The sequence below is a fragment of the Arachis duranensis genome, chromosome 9 (genome assembly GCF_000817695.3).
Source record: "Arachis duranensis cultivar V14167 chromosome 9, aradu.V14167.gnm2.J7QH, whole genome shotgun sequence".
NCBI classification, from domain to species: Eukaryota; Viridiplantae; Streptophyta; class Magnoliopsida; order Fabales; family Fabaceae; genus Arachis; species Arachis duranensis.
In genome coordinates this window covers 12,762,152-12,769,122 of record NC_029780.3, presented here as the reverse complement: position 1 = coordinate 12,769,122, position 6,971 = coordinate 12,762,152, and positions in this window count along the sequence as shown.

Genomic DNA, 6,971 nt, shown 5'->3' with positions numbered 1-6,971 from the left:
AGATAAAGTTAGTCGATAAAAAAAAAAGAAAGATAAAATTATAAACATAAATTTAAATGAATTGGACACAGTACATTTGTGAAATTTATCATAATTATTCTGTTTTACTCCGAGTGTCATTCTATAAAAATTATTGAGATCTGATCTGATTATGGGAATATTTTAAGAATTTAAGTAACACAAGTTTGTTAGGGAAAGCTACTCTTAATATATGTATTATATTAATTTGTACAATTGTGAGTTATTGATTAACAAAATTATTTTTTTATTATTAAAAATTTATCAAATATGATAAAAAATATTAAATTTTTTTATTATCTTAATAATACCTAAATAACCAGTTAACCACTAAAAAGAAGACCTGCATTAGCATGTACCATTAGCTAACATGATGGCGCTTTTCTCTATTAATGGTTATATATATATAGAAAATTATTAAAAATATCCATAAAATTTATAAATGCTGATAAAAATATCCATAAATTAAGAAAATTATGTACCTATAAAAAATGGGTTTTATATAATAAAAATATTCAAATTTTAATTTTTGTTGATTTATTAATAAAATTTTTAAACTATCCCTATTCTCAACCTTAACTCCAATGCCACAAATCTCTCCTTTTCTACTAAGCTCCATTGGCTTTTTCCTGGCCTTCTTCATCCATCGCACTCAAATTCCTTCTTCTCATGGCTTTCTCCATTGCATTCACAACTTTCATTTTTCACTCTCACTCCATTGTCTCCATGCTCTCTCTCGGTCGCCTCGGAGACCTCTAGTTTGCCGCAAAGCATCACCCACCCTCTCATGCAAGCCTCCCTCTCTAGCGCCCTCCTCCACTTTAATATTTTCGATGTCGCTGCTACCTCTACCGCCTTCAACCTTTTCATCCTTCTCTTTAGTCTCGGTAACAAAGCAAAAGCAATCGAAGGCTTCCTTGATAGCAACATCAGCGTCGGATCGAATGAGAGCTCCAAGACGCGGTTGAAGACGGAGCTTTTTTTTGTTGGCAGCTACGGTGTCGACACCAAATTAAATGGTGATGTTATACTTTTGGGAACAGACGAAATGAATTTTTATGGTGAAGTTTTGGATAGTAACGCAATAGAGGATTGCAACACTAAGATTAACAACAAAATCAATTAATACCGATAAAGAATAAAAAAAAAACTATAAAAGAATAGTTTTTAATCGTTTCAGTTATTTTTTTTTCTTAATTTGGAGGTTTTCTTTGTGTGAAGAGATGCAATGAAAAGAAAGGAAAAGAGCTCACTATATTGGATTTTTCTGTCAGAAACCGGTTGATGTCTTCTACCACTATCACCACCATTAATTCGGCCTGGTCTATTGTAGGAGTAATTTTAGACTCCATAGTAAGGGTTTTAAAGATACAGGTTGTGTTATAGAAAGTTGAAAAAGTAAGTTGAGATTGAAGGGGATAATTTGAAAATTTTATTAAAAAATTAATAAAAAAATAGAATTTAGATATTTTTATCATACGAAATTCATCTTTCATGGATACAGTATTAATTTCTTTAATTTATGAATACTTTTATCACTGTTTGTAAATTTTATAGATATTTTTATAATTTTTCTAAAAAATATATATAAAATATAGTTTATAAGATTTATATATAATTTGTTTTTAAAAACAACTTCACAGACATAATTTAGCATGCAGAACTTGGCACAAGGACACCATATTATCAATTCACTTGCAACAATATTAATTGAATGTTCACAATAGTATGGTATTTTCTTTCTTTTTTTTTTTTGGTTTTGTGTCGGGGCGTATGGTATTTTCTTTATATAATGTGGGGAATGATAATTTCTTTGCTTCAGCTTTATTACACTTTGCATTTTCTTAATTCTTATATATGTATAGTCACAAATAAACTTTTTGTCCATTTTAAGTTATATATCTGTGGGACAGTAAGCCTAAATCTATATTTTGTAAGAATAAAGAAAAGATTTATGACAAATTCTTATTGGGTGTAAATAATACTATTTGGTTCATATAAATTTAAGTACATACTTACATTCAGTGATTTTTATCTAAAATTGTTAAAAATTATTAGATAATTTAATATGTTTAATTAAATTAATATTTAATAAATTACAAAATACTTACTAAATAATAATATTACATAAATAAGATAAAAATATATAATAAATTAAATAATTATATGTAAAATTTAAATTTTATAATAAAATAATAATATTATATCATAATTTGTGGTTTGGATTTATTAGTTTGATTTTGAAAAATGGATTCAAAATTTGATCAAATCATGCGATTTGTCGAAACAACTTTATTAGATAACCAACTAAAGTTACAATCAACTAGTATATGAAGTGTAAAAGAAGCCCAACAAGGAGGGGAAAAGAAAAACCTAAGTCTTCACAACTTTTTTTCTAATTTTATCTTTAGAGATAAATTAAAATTATAATAAAAATTATCCAAAACTAAATGAAAAGAAATATAAAAAATTAAATAAAAACAAAAATTTAATATTACTGTAAAAAGAATATTCAAAATCTAATAAAAAGAAATATCTGAAGTATAACAAAAAAAAATCTAAAACCTAACAAAAAAGAGATATCTAAAATTATTTTAAAAAATTCAAAATCTAACAAAACAAGATATTTAAAATTATTAAAAAAAAACTTTCAAAAACTAAAAAAAGAACATTCAAAAAATATATAAAAAACACCTCTAAAACGTAGGAGAAAGAAATATTTAAAACAAATAAAAAAATCATAAAAAATCTAGAAGACTTTTACGGGCAGCAACGTGACAGGACAAGAGGAGATGAAGGAAGAGGGGGCGATTTCACGACGAAAAGGGTAGAAGGAGAGGATGCGGCGGCACAACAAGAAAGGTTGGAGGGGGAGGGTGTGACCATGTGACATCGCGGTGAGAGGAGTTTTGCAACGTGAGAAGGTGGAGTGGGAGAACGCATTTTTCTAAGTACAAACCTAGATTTTTGAAATTTAAGAACCACATTTTTTGAAAAATTGACTCTATTTGACTGTAAGGGTGGTCATAGATCGGATCCGATCTGTATATTCGCGGTGTTTATCCGAATTCGATCCAAAAATTGGGGATATAGATCCGATCCGTAAGGCTACCGGATCGGATTGGATCGGATTCACACACTAACCGGATCATATTGCAGATTTTGTGTAGGTATCCGCATATCCGCGTATCCGCAAAAATAAAGAAACAAGTAAATAAATATTCTTTTTATATTTTATTTCAACTAATAATTATAATATATGTTGTATTATTTTAATTTATTATTTAAAAAAAGTATGTTTAATATTATTTTAAGAGTAAATATATTTTAAAAAATAGAAAAAATGAATTTTATTGATATTTTTTAATAAAAATAAGCTTTTAAAAATATTTTTGTGTTTTGTGGATATATCCGATATCCGATACGATCCGATCCGCAAATGTACGGATCGGATCGGATCGGATCTTAACTAAAAATCTGCGGATATTGGATCCGATGATTTTAGGGCGGATCTGATTAAAATTTTGGTCATATCCGATTTGATGCGATTCGCGTGCACTCCTATTTGACTGCATATAGAATTAGTTATCTATACTTTCTCTTATTAAAAATAAAATATAATTTAATCTAAATTAGTGTGATTTTTGATTGTTTTATGTTTAGAATTGATTGAATGATTGTATTTGGATTGATTTAGATTTGAGTATCCCTAGTTTCCACCATTCATTGCACATGTGAGTTAAGACGAAGAAAACAATTTTTTGGTAACCAAAAAAATGTAAAATCGAGTTATGAAGAAGAAAATAGTGTCCTTCTTCCCAACCTGAACTTCCTTTATATTGTCGTTACCCACTTTAAGAATCTACAAAAATGGATCATGGTTTCTTGCAATTATACACCAATTTCCTTTTAATTCACATTCAACTATAATGCCTATTTTGCAAACATTAAGATGATTTCTAACTCTTTTTTATATGCAAACAACACAGCTTACCTTTCTTCCGCTTCAATCACATAGCTTCCACTAATAAAGAAATGATACAACAATAGATTATGCATATAGTTACTGACAACAAAATTTTTCAACTTTATTCGATCAAGAACCATGTTTGTAATAATATATGCGCGTAGAGTCTTAGGAGAAGTGTTGTTATTAAGCAAAACATGTAAGAAAACTTCATTAGTTTCTGATTAAATAAAAGTGAAACTATGCACATAGTCTAAAAAGGAGCTACAACTAAATTTGAACTATAGTTTACACATAAATTTTCGTAATAATTTTTCAAAGAAACTCGGATGTCAAACTCGTCGAACCAGAAATCGAAGGCCAAATAGGTTTGATTCCTTATACTAAAATTCGTAACGAACCAAAAAAATCGGCCAAAAACTATAAGTTGGAACGAATGGAAAATCATTCAGTTTTTTAATTAAGTCGTTATAGGAGAATAATTATGAGAAAATCATTCAGTTTTTTTATCAGTAATGCTAAAAAAATAATAAAAGATCAGTATGTATAGTCTAAATTTATCTTATTTAATATTCATTAATTCTAATAACAATAAATACTAAATAAAATAAATTTAAATTATTTAAACAAACTGATTTTTTATTATCTCTCAAACATTATTGTTTTTTCTTATATTCTTAGGCTCTATCCTTGTTTACTCAAGGTAATGTATTTTATTTTGACTATTCATATATTTAAAGACACATAACTAACCATTTATTTCTGTAAATAAGTTTATATTATCTAATACCGAATAGAGAAATAAATCAATTAATAAAATAAAACATTTTAGGAGTAAATATTATTAGAGTATAATTAGGATCAATTATAATTATTTAACATATCTATATATTTATTATAGGATATTACGTTTTTATTGTCTTAATTCTTCTAGCATATATATAGCCTTGTAAATTATATCATTCCATAATTCACCCAATAATAGACAACTTTTTTTTTAAATTACTCTCTTATTTCTAATATAGTATCACACCATATGTTTTTTTTTTTTCATGGAAAAGCTCACAATTCTTTGTTTTTCTCCTTCTGTCACTCTTTTGTCCTTGTTTTTTATCACCTTTCTGAGATTTTTCTTCATTACCGACTTTAACATCGTTTTCGTCTCATTGTTACGAGTTTACAGAGCCCAATCCCATCGCCGAAAACAGCCTTGACGCGCTGCTGCAAGATTGTTGTCCCCTTTCATCGTTTTCCTTCTCCTAGACGTATCTAACATCGTTCGATCTTCAGCAACAATCAACGGTCCAACGCGTACCACGTGTCGAGCTCAAGCACCTCCCACAACCCATGTTCTACGCGGCTCAGCCCCCTCGTTGACCCGCGTGCCAAGTCCCCATCGACGTGGCTTCACCCTCTGCTCAGACATTGTCGCGTGTCATCCATCTGCTGACGTGGTAGACTGTGGAACCCACTCTATGATTTTTTGGTGAGCTCTTTCTGTTTTTACCCTCTGTTTTTTTTATTTTTGTTCTGATCTTGCTATTTTTTTGCTTTTGTCTTTGTCTCTGCTATTTTGGAAAAATCAGTTGTTTTTCAACCTATAAACAGGAAGGGTAAATTTTATCGAAACTGTCATCATTCTGGTCACCTACTCTCACACTATCCCTCTATTGAATGTTAAAAATGTAAATAGAAAGGACACATTGACTTCTATTGCCTAATATTATTTTGCCATTATTGCAAGCTCTCGGGACATTTGATTACTACCTGTCCTACTTGTCCATCACGTCCTGATTAGACCAAGTATCATTCTCGTTCCAATTTCTCCAAGAATGTGCCTGCTGCTGCTACTAAATCTACCATCTTTGCTTCTCTCAACCCATCTCTAGTCTCTTTCTCTGATATTGTGTCTCTTCTTAAGCAATTTCTCTCTTTTTATGGTAATACTCCTGTTACTTTTTCCACTCCTCCAGGTAATTATAAATGGTATTTTGATTCTGGTTTTTCACCATATGTCTCATTTGCGTCATCTTTTCTTGTCCTTGTCTACCACTACAAATGCACCTTCTGTCAACATTGCTAATGGTTCCCTCTTGTATGCGACACATAAGGGTTTTATTTCACAGTCAAATTTTAATCTCTCTAATACTTATTTTATTCCAAAATTAAAATTTAATCTTATTTCTGTTGGTCAATTTGTTGATCTCGATTTTGATGTCAATTTTTCTATTTCTGGTTGTCATGTACAAGATCATCGGAGGGACAATTAATCGGGACTGGACATAAGGTCAGAAGGTTGTTTGAGCTTGAGAATTTTCATATTCCTCCTACCTCAAATCTCTGTGCTGTTTCTTCTCCATCTACTATTCACTTGTGGCATCACCATCTTACCTACAGCTCCTTAGAAAAATTGCGTCCTCTTGTATCTAAAGGTGTTTTAGGTCAGGTTAGTAATTAGTCTTTTGACTGCATTTCTTGTCAAATTACAAAACAACCAGCTTTCTCTTTTCACAATAATTCATCTCTTGCTTGCTCTCCTTTTGATTTTATCCAGTTTGATGTTTGGGGTCCACTCTCACTGCTTCTATGAAAGGAGCTTGATATTTTGTAATTTTCATTGATAATTATTCATACTTTACTTGGGTTTATTTAATGACTGATTGCTATGAGTTACCTCAGATTTATATTAACTTTGCCGCTATGATTAAAACTCAGTTTTTCAAGGTCATTAAAGTTCTTCGACGCGATAATGCTATGGAATACCGTAACTCCAAACTTTTAAATTTTCTTACTGAATAGGATACTTTTTCTAAGTTTTCTTACCCTAGTACACCTCAACAAAATGGACCGATTGAACGTAAACACCATCACATTCTTGACTCTTTCGTGCAATGCTTATTTCTTCTTCCTGTCCTGAATATACTTGGGGTGAAGCTGTTCTCACTGTTGTCCATATTATCAATAGACTTCCTTCTTCTTTCCTTGG